Source organism: Bombyx mori, chromosome 26 (assembly GCF_030269925.1).
Source record: "Bombyx mori chromosome 26, ASM3026992v2".
Lineage (NCBI taxonomy): Eukaryota > Metazoa > Arthropoda > Insecta > Lepidoptera > Bombycidae > Bombyx > Bombyx mori.
In genome coordinates, this window is record NC_085132.1 from 9,116,572 (window position 1) to 9,128,860 (window position 12,289).

At 36.9% G+C, this 12,289-nt stretch overlaps 1 protein-coding gene across 1 annotated transcript in view; it reads right to left on the reverse strand.

The window, feature by feature from the left end:
• The window catches only part of LOC101746929 (octopamine receptor beta-1R), a 58,642-nt gene that overhangs the window by 24,452 nt on the left and 21,901 nt on the right, over positions 1-12,289 (reverse strand). The gene's annotated exons all lie outside the window — the stretch shown is intronic.

Sequence of the window (12,289 nt, forward strand, 5' to 3'; positions counted from 1 at the left end):
GAGTGTGAAAAAGGTGTTAATTCTTTTTTTTTTTTTAGTAATAGGAAAGACTTGGGACGACAACAATAAAAGTTATAAGAATCGCGTGATTGATATCACATATCAATCACGCAAAAGCAATCCCGCCCGATCCACTAACGGTGCTTTTAGGTAATTCAAGCACCGGTCACCGTTCTCGTCGAACCCGTCGCTTGCGACGAAGGGCTCGACGAGTAAATTAACTCTCAGACACAGCCCACTGAGTTTCTCGCCGGATCTTCTCAGTGGGTCGCGTTTCCGATCCGGTGGTAGATTCTGCGAAGCACGACTCTTGCTAGGGTTCGTGTTAGCAACATCGTCAGGTTTGAGCCCCGTGAGCTCACCTACTAAAGTTAGGGCTACGCTGATATAGCCGCTAGGGCTATCAGCTTAGGTAGGAAAAAAAAAAAAAAAAAAAAAAAAAAAAGCAAAAGCATCGATATCTCAACTTTTAGATTATAAAGTTTATATCAAAATTCAAAAAGTCTGGGTATGTCTGTTTGTTTCTTTCGTAGCCACAATTTAATACACTGTTGCAACCCTGTCAAGATCGGCTGCTATTAGAAAAATATCGTTTTTATTATAACTGTCTATAGTATTTTGATTGACCTAAGTTAAAGGTATTAGGACAGCAACCCTCCTACCAGTGGTAGGGGATCTTCTGAGAACACACTGCTAGGTCCGACCACCCGGCTTATTTTAATTAAGCCGTAATGCCTTCCGGTTTGGAACAGCCCTTATAATTTACAGTTGAGACTAAACCTCACGTCTCAAGGTGCGTAACGCAATTCATGTCCGGTCTCCGGTAACTACGTAAGCACAGACGGGCCGTGGGCTCGTCCACTCGTATGTGTAATGAAAATAGATAATGAATTTTTCATTATTTTTTTATACTTCCTGTAAAATCTATCTATATATAACTAGCGACCCGCCCTCGCTTCGCTTCGGAAACATTAAAACACACATGAAACCAAAAAAAAAAAAAAAAGTAGCCTATGTTCATCAGGGACAATGTCGGCTTCTAATGGAAAAAGAAATCGGTCCAGTAGTTTCGGAGCCTATTCGAAACAAACAAACAAACAAATCTTTCCTCTTTATAATATTAGTATAGAAAATGAATTAGTGTTCGTTAGTCTCGCTAAAACTCGAGAACGGTTGGACCGATTTAGCTAATTTTGATCTTGAATTATTTGTGAAAGTCCAGAGAAGGTTTAAAAGGTAGATAAATATGAAAATGCTCGAAATTATATAAAAACAAACAATTATATAAAAACAAACAATTTCCTTTGTTGTGTCCCCCGTCGGACGGATTCCTTTTGTTTGTTTTAAGGTTATTTTATACAAAAGTTTAGTTATATTAGATTTTAGTATTTAGTTATACAAGTTATTTATCAATTGAGGCACTACGGAGTGTGCCGGGTCAGCTATATTCAATAAAACAAATCGAAATATCACTCTCGCATTTTACTGGTGGTAGGACCTCTTGTGAGTCCGCACGGGTAGGTACCACCGCCCCGCCTATTTCTGCCGTGAAGCAGTAATGCGTTTCAGTTTGAAGGGTGGGGCAGCCGTTGTAACTATACTGAGACCTTAGAACTTATATCTCAAGGTGTGTGGCGCATTTACATTGTAGATGTCTATGGGTTCCAGTAACCACTTAACACCGGGTGGGCTGTGAGCTCGTCCACACACCTAGGCAATAAAAAAAAATAAAAAAAAATCCTAAGCTAAGGATGTGAAGTCAGAACATTTTATCACGTCAAACGATCTAAGATATTGGAAACGAGATCCGAACGAATTCAACTGTGCGAAATTGAAAGATAAAACGTGTTTTTTGATTTACGAAGCGTTTTTTCCCTTTGTTTTGTTGTTTTTTTCTTTTTTTCTCTTCCCTCCAGAGTAAATTGAAAATTTGATTGCGATTAATAAATAATATCGCTACCTACTTTTTATCGTTCATTTTTAAACGTACGACTGTTTAAGTTTCCCATTTTTTCGAACCTCTCTATGGAGTTGGTTCATGGACATCAGTAGCGGTAGAACACAGCCAAACTGTTCAAGGTACTTGTCAAACCTCGTCTGAGGATAACTATGTTTAAGCGATTAAGAAACACCGTTGAAGAGATTTCATATTAGGGACAGCCATGGCAAAAATGTTCTTTTTTTTTCTACCGGTGCTGATAGTCTTGATATGTTATTTCAGCTATACCCTAGCGTGTAGGTAAGCTCTCGGAGCTAAAACCGGAAGTGTTGCTATCACTGGCCTTAGCAAGAGCCGTGTTCCGCACCGAATCGGAAACGCGACCCGCTGAGAAAATCCGGACAAGAAACTCAGTGCCCTGTGTCTTTGGGTTAATTTACTCGTCGAGCCCTTCGTCGCAAGCGACGGGTTCGACGAGAACGATGACCGGGCCCATACCACAATAACCTATAATAAATACAGTAAATTATAACAAGGTGTTTATTTCAAATAAATGAATAATTAAAAGCTAAATTGTGACATCAAAAAATTTCGACCTCGAAATCAAACCCTAAAACCAATTCATGCAAAATCCCTAAAGGGTTTTTTCGTAAACGAACGTGCCCGTTCTAACAACTCCCGGGTTGTGATTCCCGTGTAATGAGAAATACGAGCGTGCGACACGTGCATTGTTTTTTATGACAGCCTAATCTGAATGTTGTCGTTGATTCAAAACTTAATCTACACTAAATGAAATACGTACCTACTCAAAAAATTTTCACGATTGACTTCCACGGTGAAGGAATAACATCGTCTAATAAAAATGAAACCCGCAAAATTATAATTTGCGTAATCACTGGTGGTAGGACCACTTGTGAGTCCGCGCGGGTAGGTACCACCGCCCTGCCTATTTCTGCCGTGAAGCAGTAATGCGTTTCGGCTTGAAGAGTGGGGCAGCCGTTGTAACTATACTTGAGACCTTAGAACTTGTATCTCAAGGTGGGTGGCGCATTTACGTTGTGGATGTCTATGGGCTCCAGTAACCACTTAACACCAGGTGGGCTGTGAGCTCGTCCGCCCATCTAAGCAATAAAAAAAAAATGTTGTCGTTGAATTAAAACTTCATCTACACGTAGGTATGTGGCATCACCGGGAAGAAAACCCGTCTACATATCGAGGCGTGAAAGGTTGTTAAATTTAAGCGACATTACGCTTAATAAGCGACATTTAGCTTTTGTGATTAAAAGCGCGTTTTATTTGGTATTAGTATCAACAGTTTCAGAGGTTTTTAATTGAACTTCAATTAGATTAACTCCTTTTTTTATTTATTGCTTTGATGGATGGACGAGCTCACAGCCCATCTGGTGTTAAGTGATTACTAGAGCCCATACACAAACCCGCAAAATTATAATTTGCGTAATTACTGGTGGTAGGACCTCTTGAGAGACCGCGCGGGTAGGTACCCTGCCTATTTCTGCCGTGAAGCAGTAATGCGTTTCGGCTTGAAGAGTGGGGCAGCCGTTGTAACTACTTTATACTTGAGACCTTAAAACTTATAATTATCACAAGGTGGGTGGCGCATTTACGTTGTGGATGTCTATGGGCTCCAGTAACCACTTAACACCAGGTGTCCAGGTAACAGCTCACATCTCGTCCACCCACCTAAGCAATAAAAATAAAAAAAAAACATAAAAAACTTAAAGCGTTCTTGAAAGACTTTCGATCCCACAAAAACACCTTGTATGTTCTAATTTTTCTTTTCCAAAGAAAAGTAGCTTTTGTAGCAAAGCCGTAACAGTTTATTATTGATTTTATATAACGTGATATTTGACTTTTTAGTTCTAACATATCGGGCAATAGTTGGAAATTAATACGTGAAGCAAAAACTTTGTATCCCTTTTTACGAAAATTGCGCGGATGGAGGAGTATGAAATTTTCCACACTTATAGAGAATATAGAGAAGAAGTGCACAATGCTAATTTTTTTTTTAAATAATGCATAAAAGATACATTAAATTTATAAAGAAAACATTACACACACTACCATGTATTTGACGAACACACGCATGCATACTATTTATTGTCAAACTTTTGTTCTTGACGTCTGTTGTCAAATTGAGAATTGTATTATATTGTTTGTCTTTGTTAATATTTTTTATAGTGTAGACTTGACGAAATTTGTGATTATAGAAGAATAAAATACAATCATAATAGTGTATAAGCTTACAATTCCAATTAATTATAGTCGAATTTCGACTACTGCGGGACCTCTAGTAGTTGGAAATATCCAAAAAAATTAGCACGACAAAAAAAGACTGACCCAAAAAAAATTGAAAAACAAGACATTAAATCTAGAACTCTATTTATCCGGGTCAATAGTATTATCAACTTCATTCGAGACATTGCCCCGGGAAACGCTTCCGCCATTATTCTCCAGTTATACACAACTGTTCTTTCTTTTACAAGGAAAAGTTTGGTTTTATTCAGTGTAAGTATTGTATGGTGCGTGGGGCCATAAGGCGAGCGATTTTAAATACTAAATTATTTTCCCTGTGAATAAGCTCTTGTGAGCCTACGATAACATAATCTTATAAATATTATATGTAAAAAAAACTTTATCATTTAAAACCTTTAAAATTGTTTTAGTTTTAATCACTCACCTGTCTGCCATTCAGTGAAAAGAGTAGTTAAGTTTTATAGTTTATAATAATACTGTTTAAAATATTAATTTAAAAATAGATTAAGAGGCTATTAAATAATAGAAAAATCAATTTAGTATTTTATTGTTAATTCATTCTGGAGTATTCCATACCATTATATATATTATTATGTACATCACATTACTGTGATCAAATTGTCAATATTTTAGATTTGTTTTAATTCGCCACTGATCTATCCAGAGATTTCCATTCTACTTTCTAGAGATCCTCATTCATATATCATCTGGCGCGGGGATGAGCTCCCCTCCAAATTTTCCTCGATTTGATATGCTCCTCAATAAAGGCGCTACAAAAGCTGATTTCCTGAGGGATTATAGTCCGTATGCTTATCAATCTTAAAAGTTAACAAAAACGAATAATAATATGTTCCCACCTGTCCTGCGGCCGCGTCGGCTATCTCCACAATGAACAGTACAATGAGAGCAAAAAGTTTTAATGAACACAGAATAATACCGTACGAAAATAAAAATAAAGGCCGCATTTATTTTTACTGCCCGAACCGCTGATTCATTCCACCATTTTCGAAGGGTATTTCGTGATAGTTTTTTTTTTCAAAGGCCCACCTCACGATGTCTGCGAAAATGTATTATTATATCTGGCAGTAGATTTATGATGTCCTTGACTTTAGGATTTATTTCTTCGAAATTCTAGACTGTTCTGGACGATTCCAGGGAGGTCGTCGAACTCAAGCTTGACGATTTTATTTGAAGAAAACCTGATGTCTGGAAAGTTAAATCGGTTTTTTCGAGAATAGAGATTATCCTGGTTGATCTTAATTGATGCATGTAAATTTTATTAGCTGAGTTAAAAAAAAACTGTTTTTTAATTGGCTTATTAATTTGACTATCGTGATGTCGCACGTGTTAGATATTCTATTTAAAAAATATATATATTTGACTTCGTCTGGATGTAAATAGTCTTTTAAAAACTTAAAGAAATAACTTCTATAAAATAATTATCTGTAAGCTCAAACAAAAAAACTGATTAAGAAAATTATAATTTTATCGTAAAAATGCGTGAGGGGTGCCTTTGACATGACAATTATTGGTAAAAAAATATAACAGAATTTTTTTAAATTGAAAATTGAATTGAGAGAGAGAGAAAGAGAGAGAATATACTTATACACCAAAACAAAATTTACATTGAAAACAGTCGATAGTTATAGGCAATATAGAGTGCAATAGGCGATCTTATCTTGCCAAAACGGATACCTAGCAAATAAAATCGTATTAAAAAAATACAATCATGATCTGAAGTTATCTGTATTCGTGTTGAGATGCATCGCTCAATGACGAATGCAGTAAGAATCAGGTACTACTTTTTTTACATATAATACGCACTAGAAATATAAAAAACTTAAAATTGGAAGTCGTCGTGACCTAAAGCATAAAACGCCTGATTCATGCGTATCTAGCGATGCAACGGTGTTCGAATCCCGCAGGCGATGTTGTTACTAGGTAATCAACTTTAACTAGTAGTCGCCCGGTAGTCGAAATTCGACTATAATTAATTTAAATTATAAGTTTAAACATTATTAAGGGTCTGTCTTCAAAGACTAACATAGACTTCTATAATAACAAATTTCATTAAGGCTACACAATATTACTCTATCCTCAATCTGACCACAGACTTTAATGATAAACAAAAGAGTTTAGATGTATGCGTGTGTGTATCAAATACATGGTAGTATGAGTAATGTATTTTTTTCAATAAAAAGCAATATTTAATGTATTTTTTATATATAATTTAAAAAAAAATTGGCATTCTTTATATTTTTTATAAGTGAGGGAAATTTCATACTCTTCCATTCACGCAATTTTCGTAAAAAGGGTACAAAGTTTTTCTTCACGTATTAATATATAGATTACCATTAAATAATAGCATCGCTTGAAGAGAGTACACAGCGTGTTTTATTAATTAAAATAATAATATAATAATAATATAGCCTTTTATTCAGATCCATATTACAATTATATGACTAAATATAATATATAGAAAACTTAAATTTTATTTAAATTAATTAGATTAGATTAATTAAGATACCAACCTAAAAATCAAAGATCCGAGTTTCCGATAAAAAAAAAATCGTTAAGCAAACGATGTCTGGTAACAATCTTTGCAAGAGACAACTTCGGAAGCGTTGGGGCCTTAATGAGCCCCACCTTACAAAGTTTCTTTGGAGATCTTGTCGTTTCCAGACGTTTTCGCCTTCAGAAATCTGAGGTTAAATAGATTCGTTTTTTCTTTTCTTTGCTTATTTTTAGAAATTCGGGACACATTTTGTTGTTGGAAAGAAACTTTGCGAAGGGTTATTGTTTTGCGCTTCGGTGACCTCGAAATATACTGGGTGTTCGGGAGACCGCTTCCGAAAAAGAAAATATTGTACCTACAAAGTTGTAATTTTTTTTTATTGCCTTTGTAGGCAGACGAGCATACGGCCCAGCTGATGGTGAGTGGTTACCGTCGCCCATGGACTTCAGCAATGCCAGGTGCAGAGCCAAGCCGCTGCCTACCGCTTAATACTCTCCACAAGCCTCGTTTGAAGAAGGACATGTCATAGCGCTCGGGAAACATCGTGGAGGGGAGCTCATTCCATAGCCGGATGGTACGTGGCAAAAAAGATCTCTGGAAACGCACTGTGGATGACCGCAGTGGCTCCAGGTAGTATGGATGAACTCTACTCCGGTGGCGTTAAATTACTATACTATACTATAAGTTACTATAATTCTCATGTTGTATTTGTTATTTTAGCTGTTCTGCACACACACACACACACACATCACTTTTAATATTATTCTCATAATCCTCTCGCAGGTCTGCTGGAAGAGATTTCTTAAAGAAATAAGCAGCGCCTTTGTACATAGTTTTCCTATTACTCTGTACTACCATGTCTTCTTTTTTGTGTGTACATAAATAAATAAATAAAAACAAAAAAATTTGGTGAGCGGTGTAAAAAAAAATCCGCACTCGGTACACATTAATATCTCAAGGTGGGTGGCGCATTTACGTTGTAGATGTCTATGGGCTGCAGTAACCACTTAACACGAGGTGGACTGTGAGCTCGTCCACCCATCTAAGCAATTAAAAATTTAAAAAAATTTACGTTCAGATCGCTTTTTTTTGTAGTAAACTGGAATAAAGTGGAATAAAAAACTAATATCAATTTTTTTTGCTATGTCGGGTGGACGAGCTCACGGCCCACCCGGTGTTAAGTGGTCACCAGAGCCCATCTATATTAACCACGTCAATGCAGTCGGCCATCTTGAAACATGAGTTCTAACTCTCCGTTTTTACAGTAAAACGACTGGCAAGTGATGGTGGTATCCACCTGTGGGAGCTCAGAAGACGTCCTACCTACCATCGGTAATTACGCATATTATAATTTTTGCGGGTTTGATTTTTATTATACCATATTATTCCTTCACCGTGGAAGTCTATCGTGAACATTTGTCAAGTACGTATTTCATTAGAAAAATTTGGTACCTGCCTGCGGGATTCGAACACCGGCCCAGATACCAATGCACCGGGAGTCTTATCCTTTAGGCCATGACGACTTCTAAAATTAGTTCTTGAGTAAGTTCCAATAGCTGATTATGGCAAAACTAAATTCGTCAACACATGATAACAAACAAAAACATAGTTACTATGAGTAAGTTTTATTACAGAGACCGTGACTATTGAATGCTGATACTTTATGAGAACAAACAGAAAATATATTTTTACGATACGACAAAAAATAACGGACTACCAGTAAAAAAACGAAATTAAGACAGGTTGTTAAATAGCTGTGGGATTAGCGAAGTAACAAAATAACTTTACTCAATTATAATAATAGATGAAGCTAAAAAGCTTTGTGTTTGTACCTAAAGTATATACCTCAGCTGTGTTCGGCACAAGTCAGAAGTTTTAGCGATTTATAGTGGAAGACTAACAAAACTTTTTTTTCCTTACTGAAGGGTTGTAGCTATAGGGGATATTCCAACATCGCGCGGACCGGTAGATGAGCTCACGGGCACAACCTGAAAGAATTAGCAAGTTGCTAGGACAAGAGTAGTGCTTCGCTGAGTCTACTACCGGATCGGAATTGTGACCCACTGAGAAGATCCGGCGAGAAACTCAGTGGAACAGTTTCCCTTTGTTAGCCACCAGGGGCGCTGTTCCAACTCCATACAAATTTGGGTTTCCCCTCATTTGCCACTAAGGGCGTTGTTCCAAGTTCCAAGTTTCGGAACGAGAATCAAACAATTTAGTTTTGAAATTAAGATCACCGACCCAGCGATCAACCGAGCGATAAAGATGAAGAAGCCTTTATTAACAAGCTTAATTCATATTTAGGTACATACTATTAATGTAATTTTTCTAAACATTTGACATCGGCAAAGATTATTTTGCTTTTGCATAGGCCTCCCCTAAATCCTACCATAAGTCCCGGTCGTGGCATAGATATAACATATACTAGCTACTAGCTGACCCGGCAGACTTTGTAGTGCCTCAATCGATAAATAAAATACGCGTTTGTATAAAATAAACTTAAAACAAAAAAGGAATCCGTCAAACGGGGGACACATCAAAGGAAAAACAAAATTGTTATTTTTTTTCCGAGTATTTTCATATTTATCTACATTTTAAACCTTCGCTGGACTTCCACAAATAATTCAAGAGTAAAATTAGCCAAATTGGTCCAGCCGTTCTCGAGTTTTAGCGAGACTAACGAACAGCAATTCATTTTTATATATATAGATAAGCGATACAAAGTAATTAATCGAAAACGCCTCAGACTACAACTGGGACCACTCAAAATAATCCGAGCTAAATGGGCCGTACCATTTCGCAGGCTTACGAGTTCCACAACAACTATTCGGGCGTAGTGGCTGCGTACAACGCCCGTGCCGCATTTCGCGTATGACACGAACGTTTCGAAGGTAAAGTTTGCGTATTGTCAACAGGTAAGGGGGTAGGTACACCTGAAAAAGGCATTGTACGCTTTCTGTGACGATGATTTATAGCGGTTCAGCTTGTTTAGGCATATGCCTTTTTCCTTCTGTTTGTATATTTCGTAGATCTGTTGATGCTCGAATAATATTTGTTTTGCTTCGTTTGATCTAGCTTCGTTAAGTTCGTAATTTGTTATAATGATGACAAATTACACTAGATTGATGAAAGAGTTAGTTAGTATAGTATATACTTAGTCTGGACATAAATACTGTTACAATAAAAATAAAAATAAACTATTGCGAATAACATTTATTACTTTTACAGTGTGTTAATTTAATACTTAAATATAGAACAATTTAAAGTATAAAAAGCTTATTCAAAGTGGTCTCCATCGGCTGCAATACAGTCCTTTAAACGTTGAGGCCAGTTATCAATAGAAGCACGCACTCTTTCCATGGGAAAAATTTTCACTGCCAATCGTACGGATTGTTTTAGGCACTCCAAATTATCATGGCGTTTAGAGCAAGCCGTACTCGCTAAAACTGACCACAAATCATAATCCAGCGGATTAAGATTGGGACTGGACGACGGCCAGTCTTCAGCTCTGATGAAGTCCGAAACGTTCGTTTCCAACCAAGACTTCGTAGACCGAGCCTTGTGACCTGGCGCCGAGTCTTGCTGGAAGTACCATTCTTGATTATTGAACATGGTGTTGTTAAGGGGCTTCACTACCTTCACAAGAATGATATCTTGATACACTTGTGCCGATGTATTGATACCTTTTTCACAAAAGTATGGCTCAATCACTCCTTCGTGGCTAATACCCCACCAAACCATCACTGAAGTCGGATAGTGCCCACGTTGCACTCTGTCGTCTAATTGGGAAGCTTCCTTAGAGCTTTGGGTATAAATACGGTCATGTTGTTTGTTAAAATGTTGCTCAATTGTAAAAATTTTCTCATCCGTAAACAAAATTTTTCTATGACCCTTTGCGTACCGCTTCAGTAGTTGTTTCGATTTTACCACCCTATTCTCTTTTAAATTATCAGTTAAGAAATGACCAGTACGTCTCGTATAGGCTGCAAGTTCTAAGTCATCTTTTAAAATACGCGACATGGTTGTAGGTGCTATCTTCATCTCCCGAGATAAAACCTTTTGCTTTCGGACAGGATTTCTTCGAATTCTTTCCCTTACTGCTTTGACCACCTTTTTCGTACGAACACTACGTGGACGGCCAGATCTTTTTCTGTCACAAACAGAGGAGGTCTCATTGCACCTATTAATAGCCTGGTACACAAACATTTTACTAATACCAAGCGTATGGAGTTTTAAAATTTGCATTTGGGTCCATACCTACTTTGTGTAATGCAATCACAGCGATTCGGTTCTATTTATCATCCCACTCCATTTTAATATCGCAAAACATTGTATAATGTATTGGCGCCAAAATGAGAGAAAACTCAATGAGTAATCATATTATTATAAAAATGACAGATTCCAAATTCAAATGTAATATTTTGTTTATTTTTAATTGTAGCAGTATTTATGGCCAGACTAAGTATAGTTAGTACACCAACTGCAACAGAGGTCCATAGATACCACGATGTGATTGATTCATTAATATCATTAATTCCACAACTTCTTCTCATAGGGGCATTATAACTATATTCACTTTATGCCATTATTTATTTGGATTACCGATTCATATTAACTTGAAAATGATATAACTTATTTTTACCTCTGCGTTACCTGCTTGTCCGTTCCAACAGCAGAGTACTCTAAGGATTGAATTGCGGCTAATTTTGTGATGGTATTGGGATTTAAACTTACTGTTCCAAGAAGAGCCGTAAGCTTGCCTATTCATCATAAGATAGGCGAGGTATTATGACTCATAACGACCAAAGCTAAAACTGCCATATTTGAAAGGTGTTATATTGGTTTGCTTTTTATTATCATTATTAACCAATATCATTAAATAATTCTGATAATAAAGAACTATTATATATACTATCTGACCCGGCAGGCTTCGTAGTGCCTAAATCAAGAAATCAAAAGAAGTAAGCTTTTGTATAAAATAAATTGAAAACAAACAAAAGGAATCCGTCCGACGGGGGACACATGAAAGGAAAAATAAAATTGTTATTTTTATTAAGCTATTTCATTCCGAACATTTTCATATTTATCTACGCAAAGATATCACCAACCTGTTTCATATATTAAAGGTGAGGCAGCGCTTACTCTCTTACAATATATTTTATTGGTGGTAGAACGTCTTGTGAGTCCGCACGGGTAGGTACCACCACCCTGCCTATTTCTGCCGTGAAGCAGGAATGCGTTTCGGTTTGAAGGGCCTGGCAGCCGTTGTAACTATACTGAGACCTTAGAAGTCGTATCTCAAGGTGGGCGGCAGCATTTACGTTATAGATGTCTATGGTCTCCGGTAATCACTTAACACCAGGTGGGCAGTGAGCTTGCCCATCCATAAAAAAATAGATGTATAACCGAAGCCTCAAGGTGGGTACTTACGAGGGCGGCACTGAAAATTTCGGGAATTAACGAAGTGACACAACATTACTATTTAAAAATGTATTTATTGCTTTTCGAAGTATTCTCCGCGAAATTTGACACATTTTTCCATACGATGGAACCAATCATTG